This window comes from Macaca mulatta, chromosome 5 (genome assembly GCF_049350105.2).
Source record: "Macaca mulatta isolate MMU2019108-1 chromosome 5, T2T-MMU8v2.0, whole genome shotgun sequence".
In the NCBI taxonomy this organism is placed as follows: Eukaryota; Metazoa; Chordata; class Mammalia; order Primates; family Cercopithecidae; genus Macaca; species Macaca mulatta.
In genome coordinates, this window is record NC_133410.1 from 62,696,821 (window position 1) to 62,721,912 (window position 25,092).

A 25,092-nucleotide genomic window follows, 5' to 3' on the forward strand; every position below is an offset into this window, starting at 1 on the left:
TTTAAAGCCGTAAGTGGCCTCGGCCGGCCCCCTGCCCTGCCCTCGCTCGCGCCCGCCCGCCCGGCCCCCACCGCTCCGGGCCGCCGCTCGGCGTCAGCCGCCCGGGCATCCGCGGCGGGGAGGGGCCTCGAGCCGCGCCGCCTCCGCCAGGGGCTTGAGCTCTGCGCTCAGCGCCCGCCCGGAGCTGGCTGAGGACCCGGCTCCTGACCAGCCGCTCTTGCCTCCCGGGTTCCTTCTTTCTCACGCCCTGGGCTGGGTCCTAGGTCCAGCTTTTTGTCCTACTCAGAAGAATTCCCCGTGGGGAGAGCCTGTGCTTCCATGCAGACCTAAAATTGCATGCGTTTCCCAGCTCAGATCACTCTTGACTCTACTTTATAAAACTTGGGGCGTATAGAGTGCTGCCGTAACACAGTATTAAGTCATTGTTCACCTTTAACAAAAGATATCTGAAGATAATGTGGTTGTCAACTGTGTCCTTCACTTATGTCACTGATGCCTTTCTGTCTTCCTTGGGAGTTAAGAAAACAGCCTTAGCAAAGTGATTATTTGTATTTATTCTGTTCCTAAGTCTAATTAATGAGGTTCAAGTACTGTTTGCCAAGCAAGTAATATATCAATGACCCAGCACCATTGCCATCGGTAAACCATTGAATCATAAGTAAACCATTAAGCTATGAACAGACTGTCAGCACAGACACACTATATATTGTTCTGGGTACTGCTAGAGAGTAGTCCCTTAATGGATTTCAACCACATGGTATATCATACAAGTGTATATCATTTTCCAGTAATACATATTATTTGTAATGTATATGTGGACATCACTGACCAAACTGTTTTCAACAGTAGCCACCAAAACGCATAAAGCCCAAGAGAAATAATTTCACATACCAACTGCTCCTGGTTCCCAGTCTTTCTTCAATACAAAGCTATAGCTAATAGGACCTCCAAGGGGAAAAAAAAAATAAGGGTAGGGAGGAAATAATTTGAGGACAGAGGCTTTTCTTTCTAGTATTCAAAACTGGAAGAGATCCAGAGATCCATGGTGCCTCACCAGTGCTTGGAAAGCAGGTATGGAGCTTGCGTCTTTTAAATAGCTTGTACCTTTAAAATCCTTAGTTAATGCTCAGAAGGCACAAGGAACCACCCCAGTCAGTCTGATGTATGAAATGAAAATGTACTGTCATGTGTCTCTTGTCACATCTGGCTCACATACATGTTCACACATTCTACATAACCCACTGCAGTGATATTCATCAGAGTATCACTGGGAATTTTTAATGGGAAACTCAAAACCAAAGGTAAAACAAAAATTTAGCTTTAAAGTTTTCACCTAAATGATTATATTCTGTTTCTAGACGAATGTTAAAATTAACTTTCACTCCCTGAGCAGGCAGTGAGCAAGAATCAGCAACCACAAAGTAAGCTAACAGGCAAAGGGAAGTCACTTTTGTATTAAAAATTTGCCACTGCTGTTCAGCAGTTTTTCACACTGTGGATCATGTATTTCAACATAGCTGGCAATTTCTCATTATAATGGTGAAGCAGCCATGAACAGTCAGTGTTGGTGAATAAGAAGGAAAAAGTCCAAGAAACACGTTTTTCAAGCATTCTGCTGCAAAATATATCAAACTTTCCTTCACGTAAGTTGAATAGGTAACTCCTGAAGGCATTTCAGTACAAAGATTGGCAAGAATTTACCCTGAAAGGAGCATGAAGTTGGTGTGTGGGGTGGGAGGCAGGGAGACAAATTTGGTGTGTGTCTTAAATTAATGAGAAAAAGAGTTGTCTTTGGCAAAGGGTTGACGATCTCTGTTATCATTTTCATTACTTGATGTTTGCTGTCCCACAAATAAAAGAGCGTGTTCTATTTCCTTTCCTATTGATTAGTGTCCAGTAGTTGAGATATATGTGTGTTTTCCTTTGAAAGGTCATTGATTAATTTTTCTTATAAACTCTGCATGTGATCACTTTCGATTGCTTTTCTGGGTGATAACAATGAATCCTGAGATTTTTGTTCACCTCTCCTAAAACATATGCTATGTCTCCTGATTCTCATAAGCCCAAAGAAAGATTTATTAGTTCTTTTTGTCTTGGGGTTCACACGGTTTGGTGACAAGAAGAATGAGCAGAAAAACTGATGGAATTAGAAAAAATGGTGTAAGTAAGCTTTACTGATAATGATTTGTTTACTTTTTAATCAATAACTCTCTGTACTAAATGACTTCTTAGAATACCCGCCCAGTGCTTAGCTTATTAATCGAGTTTCTTTCATATCATCCAAGGTCCTAATAGGCATCTAAAGAAAATAGAAAGAAGGACCTTTGTTTCGATGACAAGCACCATCTAGTGGCAGCAGGTGATGATGACATAATGTCTAACAAAAATGAAGATGAAAGTTTTTGAATAGGTAGTCCAGGCATTCCTGGTGGCATATAGGCATGACATTCTTTGATTCTGAAACAAGAAGTTGTATGTAGTAGAACAATGCAATTGATCGGCCCTGTGTTGACTGTTGAAAGTAAGGTGCAGATGTGACCTGCAGATAGGATTATTAGCATAGAATTTTCTCAGTATTTGTGTGACTGAATAGGTCCGTAAAGACTCTGTATTTAAGTTTCCTCATTACATAAAATAGGAAGAGTGATGGCTTGTCACCAGATGTGATCTGTAAAGCACTGTGTTCAACAAAGGGCAGAATCCTTAAATTAACTATTATAGTTGGATTTTTTCACTATTAGGAAGAAAAAGTGAAAAATATAGTTGGATGTTTCTCCTGGAGTTAAACAAAATTATAACATTCATACGCATTTCATATTGTGGCCTAAACAGAAAGGTGGTAGGAGATAACGTTATAGCTTGTTACTACAAATGTCAAAGACTGATCAGAGATGTTTGTCAATATCAAGTCCTTTTAAAATAGGTGGCTGTTTGGTGAAAGTCTGACCAACATTTTGCTACACAAATAGAGATTTTCTTTGTGCTGATATTTGTTTGGACTTGTAGTTGTTTGCAACAGAATGATCATTTAAAGTTGCCACTCTATATCAATTTAGTTAACCACTTCATGGTGTAAGAGTAAGAAATGAGAAAAAGCACTTTTTTCCTTCTCATTCTAAAACCAATCTAGGATGAAAAGATAGATAGATAGATAGATAGATAGATAGATAGGGATCGATAGATAGGGATCGATAGATAACAGATAGATAACCAAAGGCCTCATTTTTGTTTCACTTACATTCCACGAGTATTCATATTCAGTCTGGCAAATTATTGAATAAATTCACCTAACCTAGATTTATAATTAACATTCTCTCCTCAAATCCCAGGTTTAAAAATACCTGTAGCCCCTTTATATGAGGAGAGAATGAAGGTGAACACAGTTTTTGGAAGCTGTCAGCACAGCATGAGCTGGGGAAAATAATTTTATTTGGTTAAACATGTGTCCCAAGTTGCTTCACAGCTTTAGCAACTGAGCTCTCAACCGTATCCAACTGTCATTTTTAAAACACATGCCATGTAAAGGACCTCTTCAAGGAGAACTACAAACCACTGCTCAGTGAAGTAAAAGAGGACACAAACAAATGGAAGAACATACCATGCTCATGGATAGGAAGAATCAATATCGTGAAAATGGCCATACTGCCCAAGGTAATTTATAGATTCAATGCCATCCCCATCAAGCTACCAATGAGTTTCTTCACAGAATTGGAAAAAACTGCTTTAAAGTTCATATGGAACCAAAAAAGAGCCCGCATCTCCAAGACAATCCTAAGTCAAAAGAACAAAGCTGGAGGCATCACGCTACCTGACTTCAAACTATACTACAAGGCTGCAGTAACCAAAACAGCATGGTACTGGTACCAAAACAGAGATATAGACCAATGGAACAGAACAGAGTCCTCAGAAATAATACCACACATCTACAGCCATTTGATCTTTGACAAACCTGAGAGAAACAAGAAATGGGGAAAGGATTCCCTATTTAATAAATGGTGCTGGGAAAATTGGCTAGCCATAAGTAGAAAGCTGAAACTGGATCCTTTCCTTACTCCTTATACGAAAATTAATTCAAGATGGATTAGAGACTTAAATGTTAGACCTAATACCATAAAAATTCTAGAGGAAAACCTAGGTAGTACCATTCAGGACATAGGCATGGGCAAAGACTTCATGTCTAAAACACCAAAAGCAACGGCAGCAAAAGCCAAAATTGACAAATGGGATCTCATTAAACTAAAGAGCTTCTGCACAGCAAAAGACACTACCATCAGAGTGAACAGGCAACCTACAGAATGGGAGAAAATTTTTGCAATCTACTCATCTGACAAAGGGCTCATATCCAGAACCTACAAAGAACTCAAACAAATTTACAAGAAAAAAACAAACAACCCCATCAAAAAGTGGGCAAAGGATATGAACAGACATTTCTCAAAAGAAGACATTCATACAGCCAACAGACACATGAAAAAATGCTCATCATCACTGGCCATCAGAGAAATGCAAATCAAAACCACAATGAGATACCATCTCACACCAGTTAGAATGGCAATCATTAAAAAGTCAGGAAACAACAGGTGCTGGAGAGGATGTGGAGAAATAGGAACACTTTTACACTGTTGGTGGGATTGTAAACTAGTTCAACCATTATGGAAAACAGTATGGCGATTCCTCAAGGATCTAGAACTAGATGTACCATATGACCCAGCCATTCCATTACTGGGTATATACCCAAAGGATTATAAATTATGCTGCTATAAAGACACATGCACACGTATGTTTATTGCAGCACTATTCACAATAGCAAAGACTTGGAATCAACCCAAATGTCCATCAGTGACAGATTGGATTAAGAAAATGTGGCACATATACACCATGGAATACTGTGCAGCCATAAAAAAGGATGAGTTTGAGTCCTTTGTAGGGACTTGGATGCAGCTGGAATCCATCATTCTTAGCAAACTATCACAAGAACAGAAAACCAAACACCGCATGTTCTCACTCATAGGTGGGAACTGAACAATGAGATCACTCGGACTCAGGAAGGGGAACATCACACACCGGGGCCTATCATGGGGAGGGGGGAGGGGGGAGGGATTGCATTGGGAGTTATACCTGATGTAAATGACGAGTTGATGGGTGCAGCACAGCAACATGGCACAAGTATACATATGTAACAAACCTGCATGTTATGCACATGTACCCTACAACTTAAAGTATAATAATAATAAATAAATTAAAAAAATAAATAAATAAAACACATGCCTAAAGTCAAATATCAGAAGAGGTTCTAACTTCTGAAAACAGGAACTTATCTCAGTTAATGTCAAGGAAAGCAAGCTATTCAATCTGAGTCTCAGTTCCCACAGCATTAAAATCAAGGAGCTTAAGATAATACCCCAAAGTTCAACAATTCCAATAGGATACCAGAATGATTTCCTCTAATAAAATTGAACAATATGTAATAGAGAAATACGCAAATCTTTCAGAAATGGTATCAACATATTTATTATGAAAGCTCTGTTTAATAACCTTAGGCCAATGTTTCAGCCCCTTCCTCCTACAGGAATTCTCCCATAGATCAGCATAACACAGGACACAGGCCTCTCCGTTTGGAAGGAGAAGGAAAACTTAAAATGAGCTACTAAGCCACTAAAACCCAGGCCCCTGATTTAAAAGATTGGTCTGGTTTTAGGTACGATGGTAGAGAATTATGTTAGACTTCCATACCAGAGCAGGCTCTTGGGGCCCTTGGACTCTGATAACGTGAGTGTGAGTGTGTGTTTATGTGCGTGTGTGTGTGTGTGAAATGTACATGTGCGTGATCAGACCAGCCACTTCCCAGACACAGAAACATGCTTTTTCCTTTGTATCCCACTGGCTTCCCGCCTCCTTGGGAAATGAATGGGCCTACATGGCAGGCCACTTAAAAGCTGCTCCTCCTTTTTGGCCTATGGACTAAGTCATGTGGATTCAGCTGTTCCATTGCTTGGAGACAGGTTTCCCCATGGACTAACCGACCACCAGATCCAACTGGGCTATAACCATTCACATCCCACTGGTCTGCTCTTCATACCAGGCCTGTCTTGGAGACCACAGCACCTCAGTCTCTCTGCAAGTAGCAAAACAGTTGATGTTGCTAGTACTCATCTACCAGACTCATGTCTTCACGGAAAACACTGCAAATCAAAATCTGAATATTAAAAGTTGGCTCCCTTTTCCCCTCTGCTTAGGGAAAGAGCACTCTGGGCAAATGTGCCTTCATGGCTTTTCAATTTCCCAGTACCAACCAAAGATGCTCAGTTCTACACAGAATATGGGGAATGCTTGAGTCATCCATTCAGTCAACCAGCATTTATTAAGAACCTACTTATTTTGTGTCAAGAATCTTCTGGGTGATGGATTCCTAGAAAAAGAAAAGTTCCTGCTTCATGGAACTTACAAGTAAACAAATAAGTGGACAAAATAATGTCTATTATCTTGGAATGCTAAATGCAATGAAGCGATAAATGCTATGAAGAGGGTGACCAACTATCCCAGGTTACATTGCCAATTTACCCCAGTTATCCTTCTGTCATTACAGCACTCCCTTTCACCTCAAAAGGAAGACATAGTGAGAAATTGTAGAATCCCCTTAGCCCTAGAAGAAGTAAAGCATAGAGATGTGATGCAGTTGACAAGGTAAGGGAGAGCTGCTTTCAAGTGGGGGGGTTAAGGAAGGCCTTTCTGTGATAGGAATGTTTAAGGAGAGATCTGAATCGACAAGACATAAATATGAAAAATTTTAAAGGCAATTTGACAGTACAAATGGCATTTGGCATGGTGCCTTACACATAGTAGGAACTCAGTAATTACAGAATGATTGATGGCATTCCTTCTTTTTTGGAACATTAAAAATAGAGAAGCTTACTTACCCAGAATATATTTCTATTAAGACAGATTTCAGGCTTCACAAATTACTTATGACATCATTCTTCTTACACAATAACATTGGGACTATATCTGTGTATTTATTTGCATGTGCATAAAGCATCTCTTGAAGGATACATCAGCAATTAAAAGCACTATTTGCTTCCAGGAAGGGGAACTAGAGCAGGCATAGGGAGGAAGACTTTTCACCGAATCATTCATACTTTTTAAAAATTTAGCTGTGCCCATAGATTGCTTATTTTTAAATGAAATTTGGATTTAAAATATATAAATAATTCCATTTATCTGCCTATAATTTTCCATATGAATAAGTATATAATTTAAACAGAATCCTACCTGATAGATTAATACGTTTACAAACTATGACACAGTGGCTACTGAGACACCAGTGACAAGACTAAAATGTCTAACCCCTTTCATAGTTATTGGATGTTGTTCAGTGCCAAAAGTATTTGCTCACTTCCCACCTGGGCTCCATTCAAATCAGTGTCAAAAAAGTACAAAAAGATTTTCGAAAGGAAATTGCTGCTTTTCTTGCACCTTGGCAAGTTAAAAAAAAAAAAAAAGTAAAAAAATTTAAAAAACATTTTATCAGGCATCTTGCTGTAACTTTGATTAGAAGGGTTAGTTTTCAAAAATGAGATTGGGCCACGTGTAGTGGCTCATGCCTGTAATCCCAAAATCTGGGGAGGTTAAAGCAGGAGGATTGCTTGAGCCTGGGCTACATACAGTAAGCCATAATCATCCCACTGCACTCCAGCCTGGGCAAAACAAGACCCTGTCTCAAAAACAAATAAAAGAAAATGTGTTACTTTTTTTCATTATAAAAGCAATGTAGTGTTACTATTAAATCATCATAAATAGAGAAAAATAGGTGGAGTGGCAATAAAAAAAATCTCAGAGAAGACTTTCATATTTTTACATATTTCCTTTGCATAATTTAGATTTGTGGTTTCCAGTTGATTGACCATACTGTATTAAAAAATGGTGTGTGGGCCAGGCGCAGTGGCTCACCCCTGTAATACCGGCACTTTAGGAGGCTGAAGCGGGCGGATTACTTGAGGCCAGGAGTTTGAGACCAGCCTGGCCAACATCCTGAAACCTTGTCTCTACTAAAAATACAGTTAGCTGGGCATGGTGGTGCACACCTAATACCAGCTACTTGGGAGGCTGAGGCATGAGAATTGCTTGAACCCAGGAAGCAGAGACTGCAGTGAGCTGAGATCATATCTCTGTGCTCAGAGGCAACAGAGTAAGACTCTGTCTCAAAAAAAAAAAAAAAAGAAAAAAAGGTGTATGGTCGTCAAACCTAATTTTGAGTAAGGACACTCTCTTTTGTCATAAAACACAAATTTTAAGAGATGTGGCTAGGAAAAAAAAAAAATCTTGTCAAACCCAGTTCATAGCTGTTATACTCTTATCTAAACACAGTTCCAGAATTTCCCTTCTGTTTATGAAAATTCCAATGGAATAAGTTGTCTATTGACAGTTTCTGCTATCTGGCAATTAAAATACTGATAGGCTCACTAACAACAGTAATAGTAATAATATGGCCAGCACCTACATAGCCATTACCAGGTTTTAGGATCTGTTCTAGTAAATTAACTCATTTAATCTTGATTTTAAAACCCCATTGTTAGTAGTGGTATCACTTTCTTTCTTGTTGTTGTTTTATTTATTTATTTTTTGGTGGTATCACTTTCATCTTCACAAGAAGCTGTATGTCTATCAGAACTCCCTACGTTTTTATACATGGTCAACTGTTTCAGATGTACTCAAAATTTGAGAAAGTTTGGAGTTGAGTTGGGTTGGTCTGTCTCTGTCAATTTAAACATCTGGTCCAGAAGGGTTAGATAATTGTTGGGGATAGCCAGGCACAGTGGCTCATGCCTGTAATCACACCACTTTGGGAGGCTGAGGCAGGCAGATCACGAGGTCAGGAGATTGAGACCTGGCTAACGCGGTGAAATCCTGTCTCTACTAAAAATACAAAAATTAGCCTGGCGTGGTGGCACGCACCTGTAAGCCCAGCTACTTAGGAGGTTGAGGCAGGAGAATCACTTAAACCTGGGAGGCAGAGGTTGCAGTGAGCCAAGATCACACCACTGCACACCAGCCTGGGCGACAGAGGGAGACTCCGTTTCAAAATTAATTAATTAATTAATAATAAAAGGTAATTGTTGGGGACATCACATAGTAGAACACCTAAATTACATCTACTTCTCTCATTTCAACTGAACCTGACAGAGCACATATATACTGATATCAATACCCACATATACTTCTGAGATATCAGCTATCCAAAAACAGAATTTTAGAATTTGAAAATACTAGACTTTGATTTTGTTTCTTTTTCATCTTGACTACATTCTGCCACTGCTATCTCACATGAAAGTTTCAGTGGTGTTTTTTTCTACCTTCAGTCACAGGTATGTGCTTTCTATCTGCAGTCCTTCCTATGGGGTGCACAGTAGAAATTCAACATATAGGTTTGAAAGTCATTAAAAATTTCCCAGGCACTGGTAACACCATGGTATTTGTTTATAATGTACTATATAGAAAAACATAGTACAGACAGTACTACATAGTATATATAAGGCTCAGTACTATCCACAGTTTCAAACATTCACTAGGGATCTTGTAAAGTATCCATTGTGGGTAAGGGGAGGACTACTGATACTGTGACCTTAATTTCTTGATTTTTCATTATAAAATAAGCGGAGGAGGGAAATCTTTTTCTTGGTGTTCTGATGGTGGTGCTGGTGTTTGGTATCTAGGCATTGAGCCTGATGCTAGTAATCTTCATTCCTAAATTAAATTTTGAGACTTTTATCTCTGTTTACAAAAAAAAAACTAACATTTTACTCAGAATTACACAGAAATTAGTGGCAAAGGCCAACATATCATTTTTCATTCAGCAATTTTTACTTGCTTAAACTTAAAGAAGATTCATATTCTGCAAACATCTGTCAGAAAATATCTGTGCTAGGCTGGATGTGGTGGCTCACGCCTGTAATCCCAGCACTTTGGGAGGCTGAGGCGGGAGGATCACAAGGTCAAGAGATCGAGACCATCCTGGCCAACATGGTGAAACCCCATCTCTACTAAAAACACAAAAATTAGCCAGGCATGGTGGCATGTGCCTGTAATCCCAGCTACTCAGGAGGCTGAGGCAGGAGAATCGCTTGAACCCAGGAGGCAGAGGTTGCAGTGAGCCAAGATCACGCCACTGCACTCCAACCTGGCGATAAAGTGAGACTCTGTCTCAAAAAAAAAAAAAAAAAAAGAAAGAAAGAAAATATCTGTGCTAGAATATGTAATGGCAAAGCAGGAATTGGAAGAGGGAGACTGTTTTCGAATTATTGATAGGTAAATTCCTTTTGTCTCAAACTTTCATCTAAGTGTTTAAGTAACTTTGATCCAAGGAAAGTAACCCCAAATTACTTTTCAATACTCAAATTTTTTCATAGGTGTGGTGATGTCTTGGAACCAATAGCCTGGCATCCTAGTCCAGGGAAGTTATTTAAAATAAATTCTAATAAGGAAGAAAGAATAAGAGACAAACAGAACAAAGTAGAAGAGTTCTAGACAACTCTCTCTGCCTCCACCAGTAGCCGTCAAATTCCATTACTGCTTCTTTGATTAAATTAAAATACAGAAAGTATTGAGTATTTATTTAACACTTTGCCTATCCTGGCAAGAGTAAAAGACATTCCATTTAGAGAAACAACTATTCAAAAGCTTCTGCTGACATTGCAGTTACTATTTGGAATAAAGACCAGAGTAATCAAGTAGATGGAGGTGATTTTTCAGAGAATACAAAAGAAAATTTACATACTAGGTATAGTGGTGCTGTACTAATAAACTGCTTTCATAATCTTGCTTTAGCATAGACCACCAGTCAAAGCAAATGGAAGTCGCCCCACGTAATAGTAAAAAAGTTTAAGCAAATGAATTCAATACTGCATTCAATCATTAATAATACTACGTAACTAGTGTTGTCAAGTATGTCCTAATCCCCATGGAAACTAGACAACAGAATAAAAAGTACCCCTGTTCTACAATTGAGGGAACAGAGGCTCTGAAACATCAAGTGACTGACCTCAAGTCACACAAGCACCAAATTTACGAAGCCAGGGTTCTGTAACGAGGCCTAAGTCCATGCTCTTTTTACTATACTGTGCCTTCTCAATCTACCCATAGGAGGTACATAAAGAAAGTTGGCACCACTTAGTCCTTGGTGGGTAAAGTATGGCCTCCCAACATCCACACTATCCTCTCCACACTCTCCATTTGCAGTCTAGCCTGCGCACAAAGCCACATTAATTTTCCTAAAGCACTGTTTTTGATGAACCTCCCACTGTTCTTCAAAACAAAACAAAAACAAAAACTTTTCAGTAGTTCTTCATCAACTATTGAATGAAATCCATGTTATTTAGCTTGGAATTAGTAGCATTTCATGACTTAGCTTCAACCAGCTGTATTTGCTACTGATCCCATACACAGTTTGATGCTTCACTTAACCTAGATTTCTCACCATTTTCTAAACAGGTATTTTATTTTCTTGGTCCCAGTCCCTTGCTCATGCCATTTATTTTACCAGGAATGTCTTTGTTTCCTCAATTTTCATCTCTACCTATTAAAAGCCTTATTTTAAAATATCCAATTTTAATGCTGGCTTAATCCATATTCTCTGATTAGTTCAGCCCTAAAACCTCTCTCTTCCATACTGATAGCATTGAGACTGTGCCACTTACATGTCACCAACACCATCATCAGTATTGAGGCTTTTGATATATGTTTCTTATATCCCCCACTAAATTTTAAGCTCTGTGAAAGTAAGAAATGTGACTTATACATTTTTACATTGTCTCCTCTAGTACAGTCCTATGCGTATAGTAGGCTCTCACTAAAAGCTGAGTGAATAAATAAAACAGTTAGTAAATGAACTTAATAATGTTTACAAGTTCAATTATAGTAAAGGCCCCGGTGATAGGTAATATTGAGACCAAAACACTTGTAAGTTTTCATTCTTCTGTGGCTAGTCATGTAAAAGTCATCTTTTATATTCAGTTATTGGCTTGAGTAAAATATGGGTAAGTTTTCATGAGAAATTAGACTTAAACATGTAATTTTCTTCTGTTTTCAACCATCTTTGATTTATTCATTCAAAAAATATTTATGAAATGCCTATTATACACAAGATTCAGCAAAGTACTGAAGAAACAGGGATGAGCAAGATAGACAAGGCCACTGTCTTCAGGAAGCTTAAATTCTAGTTGAAAAGAGAGGCAGTAAACAAGTAAACAAACATATAAAATAATAATTTATACTATAGAAATAAATAAGATGATAAAGGAGAGAGTGATGAGGTAGAATATTTAGATTGGCTGGTCAGGGAAGGCCTGAGGAGGCAACGGCTCACCTTAAAGTATCCAGCCATGCAGAGCATGTTGGGGAATGTGCTCTAGGCAGAGAAAACAGCAGGTTCGAAGGCACTTGAGGGTTGAGGAAAGAAAGGAGATCAGTGACAGTAGAGCACAATGAATAAGCAGAGAGTAGTGATGAACTGAGGTTTCTAGAAGGAGGCAAGAGACAAATCTTGCAGGGTTTTGTAAGTCTAGGAAGGAATTAAGATCTTATTCCAAATGCAATCAGAAACTACTGAAGATTTATAAACAAGGGTGTCACATGATCAAATTTAGAATCCGGAAAGTTCATTCTTAGAACTGAACTGGAAAGAAGGCCCTTGCCACATGCCAACACCTTAATCTTGGATTTCCCAGCCTCCAGATCTATGAGACAATATATTTCGGTTCATTATAAATAACCCAGTCTCATTGACAAAGTGAAGAGACGACCCACAGTATGGAAGAAAATATTTGCAAACTGCCCATCTGACAAGGGATTAATAACCAGAATATATGAGGAGCTCAAACAACTCTATAAGAAGAAAACTCGAGTAATCCAATTTAAAAATGGGCAAAGTAGCTGAATAGACATTTGTCAAAAGAAGGTATATGAAAGGTATATGAAAAGGTGCTCAACATCATTGATCATCAGAGAAATGCAAATCAGAACCACAATGAGATATCAGCTCATGCCAATTAAAATGGCTTTTATGTAATGTAAATTAGTATAACCACTATGGAGAACAGTTTAGAAGTTTCTCAAAAAAATAAAAATAGAGGCTGGCTCAAGGCTTATGCCTATAACCCCAGCAGTTTGAGAGGTCAAGGCAGGTAGATCACCTGAGGTCAGGAGTTCACGAACAGCCTGACCAACATGGTGAAACCCCATCTCTACTAAATTTAAAAAAAAAAAAAAAAAAAGCCAGGTGTGGTGGCGCATGCCTGTAATCTCAGCTACTTGAGAGGCTGAGGCAGGAGAATCTGGGAGGCAGAGGTTGCAGTGAGTTGAGATTGTGCCATTGCACTCCAGCCTGGGCAACAACAGCAAAACTCCATCTCAAAAAATAAATATAAATAAATAAATAAAAACAGAGCTGCCTTATGATTCAGCAATCCCACTCCTAGGTATATACTCAAAAGAAAAAAAAAGGAAATCAATATATCAAAGAGATATCTGCATGCCCATGTGTATTGCAGCAGTGGTCATAATAGCCAAGATTTGGAAGCAACCTAAGCGTCCATCAACAGATGAATGCATAAAGAAAATGTGGTACATACACACAGTGGAGTACTATTCAGCCTTAAAAAAGAATGAGATCCTGTCATTTGCAACAATATGGATGAAACTGGAGGTCATTATGTGAAGTGAAATGAGCCAGGCACACAAAGGCAAATTTCACATGTTCTGACTTATTTGTGTGAGCTAAAAATCAAAACAATTGAACTCACAGAAATAGTAGAAGGATGGTTACCAGATGATGGAAATGGTCGTGGGAGCGGTGTGGGAAAAGTGGGGAGGGCTAATAGGTACAAAAAATTAGAAAGAATGAATAAGACCTGATATTTGCTAGCACAACAGGGTGACTATAGTCAAAAATAATTTAATTGTACATTTAAAACAGGCCTGAAGCGGTGGCTCACGCCTGTAATCCCAGCACTTTGGGAGGCCGGGGTGGGTGGATCACCCGAGGTCAGGAGGTCAAGACCAGCCTGGCCAACATGGTGAAACCCCATCTCTACTAAGAATATAAAAAATTAGCCGGGTGTGGTGGCGTGTGCCTCTAATTCCAGCTACTTGGGAAGCTGAGGCAGGAGAATCGCTTGAACCCAGGACACGGAGGTTACGGTGAACCGAGATTGCACCACTGTACTCCAGCCTGAGTGACAGAATGAGACCCCATTTCAAAAAAAAAAAAGAGAGTATAATTGGATTGTTTGTAACACAAAGGATAAATGTTTGAGGTAATAGATGCCCCATTTACCCTGGTGTGATGATTACACATTGCATGCCTGTATCAAAATATTTTATGTAACCTATAAATATATACACCTACTATGTATTCACAAAAATTATTTAAAAATTTAAAAACAAATAATTTAAAAAAACAAAAAAAGACATTACCCAGCTTTAGGTATTCTATTTTAGCAGCACAAAACAGACTAAGGCAAGGGTGAAGACTGAAGATGGAGAGAAGTGAATAAATTTTAAAGACATTTTGGAGGTAGAACTAAATGAACTTGTTGACACATTAGATATAAGAGTTGAAAGAACAAGAAAAATCAAAAGTGACTCCTACATTTTGTTTTGGAAATGGTGCCATTTTCTAAGATGGAAAAACTTGAAGACCAACTGTGCGGAAGACAGAAATCACTGTTTTGATTTTTGAGGAAAGACAGAAAAAACACTATTTTGAACATAATAAGTTTGAGATGTCTGTTAGATATCCAATTCTAATAAATAATCAACATCACAAAAATGTTAACATTTCACTTTTAACATAACACTTACATTCTCCTGATTGTATACTCACTTTTTATTTGGTCAATGTGGCAGATTATATTTCCCAAAGAGGGTCTCCCTAACATCTCCACTTCCACATCCTCTTCTCTGGTGTGACCTCGCGACTCGCCTTTCAAAAGGCAGAGTCTAATTCTCGTCTCCTTAAATCTGGATGTACTTGGGACCGCTTTGACCAATACAGCACAATGGAATAAGGCTATGTGGCATAGATGGTGCAGCTACTACTTTATTTGCCAGAATAGCCATGCTTGGAGCCTTGAGCTGCTGTATAACAAACCCAATTGTCCTAATGCTGCCTTGCCTGGCTCCAAGCCAAGCTACTTGGAGTGGCCACATGGAGAAGACATCTATCTGTAGGTAGTCTGGTTAGCAGCTCTAGTCTTCAAGTCTTCCCAACACAGGCACCAGGCATATGAGTCAAGGAACCTCTGAATGATTCTGACTCCCTGCCATCAAATCACTCCAGCCCTCAAATCTCTTCAGCTGGAATCCTAACCACTATGAAGAAGAGGCAAGCCATTTTGCTGTGCCCTGTCCTAACCCCCGGAATCTATGAACATAATAAAATGCTTGTTGTTATAAGCTACTAAGTTTTGTAATACTTCATCAAGCAGCAGTGGTATTCAGATCAGCCAGTTACTCAAACATTCAAGGAAAAAATACATCTGAACTATAATCCTATCTGCCTGTACTGTTCAATCCTACATTCTAGAGGAGCTTGCAATCTCCAAACAAAATGTTTAAACTAAATGTCATTTCACTTACCCAAATGAAGTTTAAATAACTGTGTTAGTGGTAACTATGAGACAGACAAGGAATCTGAAGCTCAGACATAAATTGGGCACCTAATTCTTCTTGGAAAAATTAAGTTGGATAGTACTGGGTATTCAAATTTCATAAAAGCTAGAGTCAAAGGAAGACAATTAAAAACCCTGATGCATATTTCAAATCTCATGATTTCATTTACATTCCATAAGCAGTTTTCCTGAAGATAGCTCTAAGTTCACATAAGTGGAGCTAGAAATAAAATAGACTGCTTACGGATAAAATTATTATGTATGCCAAACAGGGCATTGGAACACAAAGTTGCTTTGTTTACAGAAACAATCCTCTGTATTTTTTCTTTTCTTAACACCCAATATTTTCTCTTCACCTTTCTTACGAGACTTGTGAACTAGGAGAATTTGGACTTTGTTATTAGGATATTTCTTGCAAAAGAATACCTTGATTTGAAAACTGTTTTAACGCAATATACTAAATTTTAAAAGTATATTATTTTCCTAGGAATTAGGACCTGCTATCCTTTGAGTGAATAAAGTCAATTTGTTTTGCCTCTACAACAATTAAAAATATTTAGTGACTGATCACTCCTTCATATGGGTGAGTACAGCAAATGTTAACAATAAACAATATTTCCCAAGATAGCAGTTTTTTTAGCCACTGCCTCCTGGCTCTAACAGTGCTGCTATTTAATAACATTTCACTCCTTAGTAAACTAATAAGATTTTATTACCCTTGCAGATCCATTATCAATAGGAAACTTTTATTTTTATGGACAAAACAACTGGACTCAAGGCTCTTGGCTTTACTTCTGCTTTCACTATTATGCTTTGTGGATAATACCAATATTGGTACTTGCTTGAAATGTTAAGATTCTGGAAGCTCCTAAAAAACAGTAACTATGTGTGCTCACATTATTTTTTTTTTTTTCATTTCTTTCCAAAAAGTAAACTAACGCACTTAGTATTTAAAGCCTTAGAATGTTCCAGCTGCCATATAGAAATTTTTATTTTGGGACTCATTGGGTCATGTTTTAATAATGTATTGTAACAAGAAGAACTTCAGAATAATGCTTTTTTATTAGTTAAATTATTATTTTTTCATTATCATTATACTTTAACTTCTGGGATACATGTGCAGAACGTGCAGGTTTGTTACATAGCTATACATGTGCCATGGTGGTTTGCTGCACCCGTCAACCCATCATCTACATTAGTATCCTTCCCCTAGCCCCCCACTCCATGACAGGCCCCAATGTGTGAAGTTCCCCTCCCTGTGTCCATGTGTTCCCTTTGTTCAACTCCCACTTATGAGTGAGAACATGTGGTGTTTGGTTTTCTGTTCCTCTGTTAGTTTGCTGAGAACGATGGTTTCCAGCTTCATCCATGTCCCTGCAAAGGACATGAATTCATTCTTTTTTATGGCTGCATAGTATTCCCATGGTGTATATGTGCACATTTTCTTTATCCAGTCTATCATTGATGGGCATTTGGGTTGGTTCCAAGTCTTTGCTATTGTGAATGGTGCTGCAATAAACATATGTGTGCAAGTTTCTTTGTAGTAGAATGATTTATAATCCTTTGGGTATATACCCAGTAATGGGATTGCTGGATCAAATGGTATTTCTGGTTTTAGATCCTTGAGGAATCTCCACACTGTCTTCCACAATGGTTGAACTAATTTACACTCCCACCACCAGTGAAAAAGTGTTTCTTTTCCTCCACATCCTCTCCAGCATCTGTTGTTTCCTGACTTTTTAATGATCACCATTCTAACTGGCTTGAGATGGTATCTCATTGTGGTTTTGATTTGCATTTCTCTAATGACCAGTGATGATGAGCTTTTTTTTTTGTAGGTTTGTTGGCCACATAAATGTCTTCTTTTAGAAGTGTCTGTTCATATCTTTTGCCCACTTTTTGATGGATTTTTTGTTTTTTTCTTGCAAATTTGTTTAAGTTCTTTGTAGATTCTGGATATTAGCCCTTTGACAGATGGATAGATTGCAAAAACTTTCTCCAATTCTGTGGGTTGCCTGTTCACTCTGATGATAGTTTCTTTTGCTGTGTAGAAGCTCTTTAGTTTAATTAGATCCCATTTGTCAATTTTGGCTTTTGTTGCCATTGCTTTTGGTGTTTTAGTCATGAAGTCTTTGCCCATGCCTATGTCCTGAATGGTATTGCCTAGGTTTTCTTCTGGGTTTTTTATGGTTTTAGGTCTTATGGGTTTTTTTTGTTTGTTTGTTTGTTCGTTTTGTTTTGTTTTTTTCATTTCTTTCCACAAAGTAAACTAACATACTTAGTATTTAAAGCCTTAGAATGTCCTAGCTGCTATATAGAAATTTTTATGTTGGAACTTGCTGTGTCATGTTTTAATGATGTACTATAACAAAAGGAATTTCAAAATATGCTTTTTTTTTTCCTTTTGAGACAGAGTCTCCCTGTGTCCCCCAGGCTGGAGTGCAATGGCAAAATCTTGGCTCACTGCAACCTCCATCTCCTGAGTTCAAGCAATTCTCCTGCCTCAGCCTCTTGAGTAACTGGGATTACAGGCATGCGTCACCATGCCCAGCTTATTTTTGTATTTTTAGTAGAGATGGGGTTTCACCATGTTGGCCAGGCTGATCTCGAACTCCTGACCTCCTGATGGGAGTGATCTGCCCACTTCAGCCTCCCAAAGCGCTGGGATTACAGGCGTGAGCCACCACACTCGGCCTGCTTTTCCTTTTTTCTGAAGAGTGTGAATATAGGGGCTTGTTATAAAATAGGATAAGAAATTAGTTTAAACCAGAGGTTGCCAGACTTTTTCTGTAAAGAGTCAGATAGTAAATGTTTTGGGCTTTGCCAGCCATATATTCTTTGTCTCAACTACTCAGTTCTGCCACTGTTGTGAGAAAGCAGCTATAGGTGATATGCAAATAATGGATGTGGCCAGATTTGGCCACAGAGGGCCACACTTTGCCAACCCCTGGTTTAGACTAAAGGCAGACTACATTAATAAAAATATATTGAAGCAGAATCACATTTATTTATGAAAATATCTCTTTTAGGTCTTCTTAGTAAGTCTATATACCTACTGTTTTGTTTTACTGTAGTCTATACCATGCCTCCTCACTCAGCCCAAACCTCTGTGTTGAAGCCAACTAAGTCACTTATCATATTACATCAATGATTGGAATGCAACAAAACTGCTCTGCGACATCACAGAAGAAGAAGACAGACCAAAGACTATATCTGGTATTTTGGAGTTAAAGGGAAGTATAGAAATACTAGGACTAGAATATCTAGCAAAGCAGTCTATTACTTTGTACAGATACATCTAAATTAAAATGTGGCTGATTTGGGGCACACTCCTTGGAAGCATTAATGCCACACAGCGTGAAGTGCACATTCCCATTTCACTTATAGTAGACAACCTAATAAAACTAGAATGACAAAAATAAAGCCCACACCCTAACTACTCTCACTATGAAGTAAAAGTGAAGATTAACTTCATAAAAAAGTATTAACAGCCTATCTACTCCTGTAGCCAAATAATGCATCTGATGTTACCAACCTGGCCTAAAATTGTTTTCTTGCTAGCTTGTGCAACCAATCACTTTCTAAAAAGTTCTTTCCTTTCTACCTGTATGATGCTGATTTCTAGCTCCCTGCCCCCCAGTGTCTGTCAAAGATTGAATTATTCCTCATGACGAACCATAGTACAATTTTAGGAACATGGTTTTAGTGAAAAAGGATGTTCCCAAACATGGCATATACAACAAAATCAAGAGCAATAGAGCAGGCAAAAAATAAATAGAATTGAAATAGCAAATAAATGTGTTTGATGGGTCCTTAAGTGTCTTGTTTCTCTAACCTTACATGATAAAATTTGACCACACATGGTAGCCATAAAGAATTATCATAATTATATTTTCTTTTTTCTGGGTTTTAATACACCTAGACCCAAAATCAAACACAATGATAAAATGTTCTTTCATAGAGATAATATGTCGTTCTTTCCTGAGCTAATCTCTTTAATCCACTCTCCCCTGTTATCTACATTCATTAGTGATTCACACCCCTCTCTCACGAATTATGAATCCATTTAAAAGATAAGGACAAGGAGCAATAAGAGATTAGGGAAAGGTTAGCAGAGACTGAACTCAGGAGTTCTGCTGCTTAGGCTTGAACTGAGACCACAAAAACCTTGGAATTGTCTGATTAAGAGTACCTGACAGTGGTGCCATCAAACAGGATGTAACTGTCCTACTCCCTGTAGGAGGATTTGCCTGTGAAGATTATACTTTGAAGCAAGAGCACAACAGAAGGGGCATGCGCTTTGGAGTCAGACCACCTTGGATTCAAAGTGTGTCTCTCCTACTTATTATCCAGTAACTGATCTTGTTATGGCAGTGGTGGCAATGTTGGCGCTGCTGGGGGGAGTGAGGCTATTACTAGTAGTTCAGTGACCGTGCAAAGACACGATTTACAGCACCGAAATAATTGTAAATAATGCTCTCAGTCCACCAAACATATTGAATGCCTCAGTCTATATTCTATCTTCAACTGGGGTGAGCAAGAATATGACCTCTTCAAAGTGATGTTGATTGAATTGAGGTCACTGTTTGGCATGAAAATAAGCACACTCATCTTATTATTTCTTATGGAATTGGAAAACTCACTGTAATCCTATACCCAATTAGTAGATTGGGATAGGAGTATGGTCAGAATTAGAGAGGAGAGGAATATGTCCATTTCTACACCATTTTATTCCTTTCATAAACTCAGAGACCAGATTAAATAATCCATGTAGGTATACATTGTTCCCTGTCAGCATCATGTTCTCTTTCGTCTCTTAAAAAGTCTTGACAAAGTTATCCTGGCACACAATGTTAGACCTAGAGCCTTTAGTTGTCTTTTACCACCTGCCAGGCTCCTACACTGTTTTGCAGCATTCATTCATTCATTCAATAGTTAATAGCATATTATGTGTCAAACACTGCTCAGTAGTGGAAATAAACAGCAGTTCACAAAACATGATATAATCTTTGTCTTCATGAAGCTTACTGAAGAGTTCCTATGGAAGATAAATATTAAATGAATACACACACAGGCAATTCATTAGTTACAAATAAGGTTAGCCAACAGTCATCATTAAAAGAGAATAGATGGAGACCTGCCCTATGGAAGTCTGGTGAACCATCAACTCTACACCTAATGGATGGCAACTGGAGACAACTTGTCTCCACATTCCCTGTCACTGACAACATCCCCTCAGTAAAACACAACAATGGGATATCGATGATGATGCTTGGCTAGGGCAATAAATGTTCTTGTAGAGTTAATGAAATAATCATATTGCCACATGACACCTTTTCTGACTCCATAACACTGTACTTCCCTTTAGGGAAATCACACCAATTACTTACTTAGTGCACGGTGAGAGGCCTGTTTGCTTTGTGGAGAAGGGTTCGGGTTAATGTCTCTATCAGAATCCATATCTCGTCTCATATGGGCTCACTCGTAACTCATCTTCTTAAGGGAAAATCAAGTTGGAAACACTGGAAGTCCCTCCACCCTCTGGCCCTCAGCAGACATACCCCAGCCCCCAGGCATAGAGCCCTAATCAGTACTGTGAAAATACGGTTTCTTTGCAATGTTTTTCATCTTGAAGATTTTTATATTTATCTGGAGGATAAATATTTATTATTGAAGGTAACCTACTTCTCCAACACATAGATCTTCCTTCAGAACTTATCGAAGCCTCATTTTTATAATCTAGTCCATATATGAAAGGAATGTGTGCCAGTAAAGAGAAATTAGTGCAAAGCCTTTTGTTTTTAATTATAAGGTGGTGGTTGGTGGTGGTAGTGATGGTGTTTTGACTCTATTCGGCGGAGATATTTTTAGTCAAGTCTTCTTCATTTATTTGCTTTCTTTAGACTAATGTTTGCTTGCTTGCTTTTTTTTTTAATTCCTTTTTTTTCTCAGCTCCTACCTTTCCTCATCCCTTATCTAGTCCATCTCCCATCTCATAATACCCTCCTCAACTCCATGATATTACTGCCCCTTTCCCTCTGTCCACATTTCCCCTTATTTCTGTTTTCTTCTCCTCATTATTTAAGCTGGTTCCTGAATCTGTAAGGTGAGTGTTCCTTTGATTCCTACTAAACTGTTAAAGAAATGAAAGACTTCCACATGAGAATAGCTCAATGTATTATAGAAGAATTACAATTTTATCAAGTACCCAAATGGCATTGAACAAAATTTGGCATTTATAATGGCTGTCCTGTGTTCTTGGGGAAAAAAAAAAAAAAAAGCCTGAAGTTAACACTTACCAAGACATATAAATAAGATAAAACAATAGGGAATGTATTTAGTTCCTCTTAAACAGAGATTGTCAACAAGAAAAGGATAGTATTGAGTCATGAGTAAGATTACTAACTGTAGAATCAGACTACATGGATTTTAATCCTGGCACATTCATTTACCAGCTGCATATCTTTGGCTAATGTTACCTAACTTCTCTAAGGCTGAGTTTTCGCATTAGCAAAAAGTCTCTGCTTCATCAGGGTGATGTAAAAAGTACATGAATTAAATAGATGTAAAGTGCTTGGAAAGTCTGGCCTAGTAAGCATTCAATAAATGTTAGATATCATTATGACAGATTCCAAATTGCAGAAATACACATCTTTCTTTTCTGAACTATACTATAGATAAATACTATGGAAAAATCAAACTATAGAATAGAACTATAGAATACTATAGAACTATAGAATAGAACTTTAGAATACTATAGAAAAATCAAACCAAATGCATTGGAAACTATGCTCAGATTTTTATACAGGCTAGTTGATAATCACTGAGCAATACAGGACTCTACAAAAAGTATTGTATCTTCACATTTAATGAAAACAATAATAATAAAAGCAATACTTTTGGCCCAGCAATTCCATTTTAGGAATGTCTCCTAGAAAGTATTTACCCAAGTCAGCTGGGCGCTGTGGCTCATACCTGTAACCCCAGCACTTTGGGAAGACAAGGAGGGCGGATCACTTGAGGTCAGGCGTTCAAGACCAGCCTGGCCAACATGGTGAAACTCCATCTCTACTAAAAATACAAAAATTAGCCAGGCGTGGTGGCACACGTCTGTAATCCCAGCTACTTGGGAAGCCAAGGTGAGAGAACCAGGAGGCAGAGGTTGCTGTGAGCCAAGATCACGCCAGTATACTCCAGCCTGGGTGACAGAGCAAGATTCTGTCTCAATAAGACAAAAATTTAAAAAATTTGCCCAAGTCAATAAAAACAGAAAGAGAGAGAAGGAAAAAGTTATACAAACATATTATCTGCATCATTATTTGAAGTTGTAAGATTAAAAAATTGAAAACCCCCTGAAAATTGGTTAAAACTCTATGGTCTATCCATTCAGCTATCCAGCAATGTTAGGAAAAAGTGGGTAAGTTGCAGAAGAGCACTATATGCAAGGCATGAAACCATTTTCATTATCTAGATATAGATATGTAGCTATACACATATACACACATATGAACACACACACATTTGTATCACTATTTTTCTTTTATAATTATAATTCTTCCTTTTCATTTCATTTTTTTTAATAAACAACATATATTTTTAATAAAACACAAATGAAGTACTGTGAAATCCACTCAGGTGTTTCATGAACAAAAAGACTGGACTCCTAAAGTGTCCCAGGTGAAAATAACGGGACATGCCACTTCAGCAGTCTCTTCTCCAATTCACATCCCATTCTCCGTGGAGTACTTGCACTCTGAAAAGCACACACAAGCTAAATCATCTCTTACTGGTGGCCCACACATACTTTACGTGTACTCTCCTCTGCCCTGACCCAGAACACGAACACAATGACTGGCAAAGAAAGATGAAGTCCTAGTAGAATATCCAGAAACCAGTCTGATGGGAAATTAAAATCTATATTGATGTAAGAAATGCCTGCCAACACCAAATACCCTGCTCAAAATCAGTCATTCCTTTTTCGGCTCATTGCTACAAGGCTAAAGGGACTTGGGAATTTGATGTTTCAAAAGGAGGCACTTTGCCATTCTAAGTGGCTGAGGGAAAGTCACCATAGAAACCATCACTTGAATTTGGGGGGTATTTACAACCTCATTTCAGCATCTGAAATCCATAGTTTGCCTTTGAGAAACATTCCAACTTTTCAAAAAGCTTTGCGTAAGTGGGAGCAGGGGATCAGTGGTGTTGATTAGTCTGTTTATTTAGCTGATAAAATAAACTGTTTTTTTAGGCACAGTAGTTGGTTTCTTTGCCAGTGTAAGCAGAAAATTGGATTTGTTGTGTTCGGACATGCCCTTTCATTCAGGTCACAGTTGTACATTCGTAAATCTTTTTATGATATTTAATATTTATGCAGATGCTGTGTGGCTGCATGTTTATATTACTCGTTCCTTAAAAAAATAAAAGAGAGAGAGAAACAGAGACACACACACACACATACTGAGTCAAGGATGTGTTTGCCTGACATCCTCATTTTTTAATTGGGTCTTTTCCCATAAACTTCAGTTGTTGTTCCTAGTTTCCTCCTCTTATAAACACCATAGCAAACAGGGAATATCTCATGAAATTCATTTTTCATAATTTGATAGCCTGGAAGTTTTACTGCAAATATGGCTTTAAGGCAGGTGGGTGTTAATTTCCCTGGTCTATAGAGTTTCTTAGTTGGTTTTATTTTCCTCTTCCCACTGTTGTTTTCCTTGTTAGAGATGCCAGCAAGCAAAGAAACTGGTAGCTGTTTCATCATTTCTCCCTTCTCAAGGCCTCCTCTTACAAAGATTCTTACATGTGTAGTGTAATATCCAAAAGGCAGACACCAAAGGCAAACTAAGGTACACATAATCCAAAGATCAGAAGGTCTTTGAATAATCAAAAACTGGTTGAAAATTATGTACTAAGTTAATGTAATTAGAATATTAAACGTCCTTTCAAATTTCCTAATTTCAGAGCTATGAATTTGTACATTATATTGTATAATGTATTCAAAAGTAGTAAGTGCAAAGCCAATGATAAAATATTGCTTATGCTAATTTTTATCATTTGGGTATGCAAAAGATCTACACATAAAAAATCTTAAAATTTGATTCAGAAATATACATTTTAGTGACAATTTTTATTCATATCAGGTGAAAAGATTTTCCAGTTACCAGTTTGATCTTGTTACAAGCACATTAATGTATACTGTATTAATATGTATTACTTTTATATGAATAAAAATGATAACATTATTCTGATAGTTGATTTCTAAGTGGCATGGCTTTATTACACACACTACTAACTTTGGATTGCATTAGTGCCTAATAATTTATATCATTATTCCAATTTCCTTTTTCTTTAATAGTGACGCACACTCAACTTTGCCTCAAGAATTCTTACAGCTATCAGTTGAACTTCACAACTCAGGTTTGCAGACCTTCCG

At 38.0% G+C, this 25,092-nt stretch overlaps 1 protein-coding gene across 1 annotated transcript in view; it reads right to left on the reverse strand.

Annotated features, from left to right (window-relative positions):
• Positions 1–25,092, reverse strand: part of SLC4A4 (solute carrier family 4 member 4) — a 430,044-nt gene that overhangs the window by 391,075 nt on the left and 13,877 nt on the right. The gene's annotated exons all lie outside the window — the stretch shown is intronic.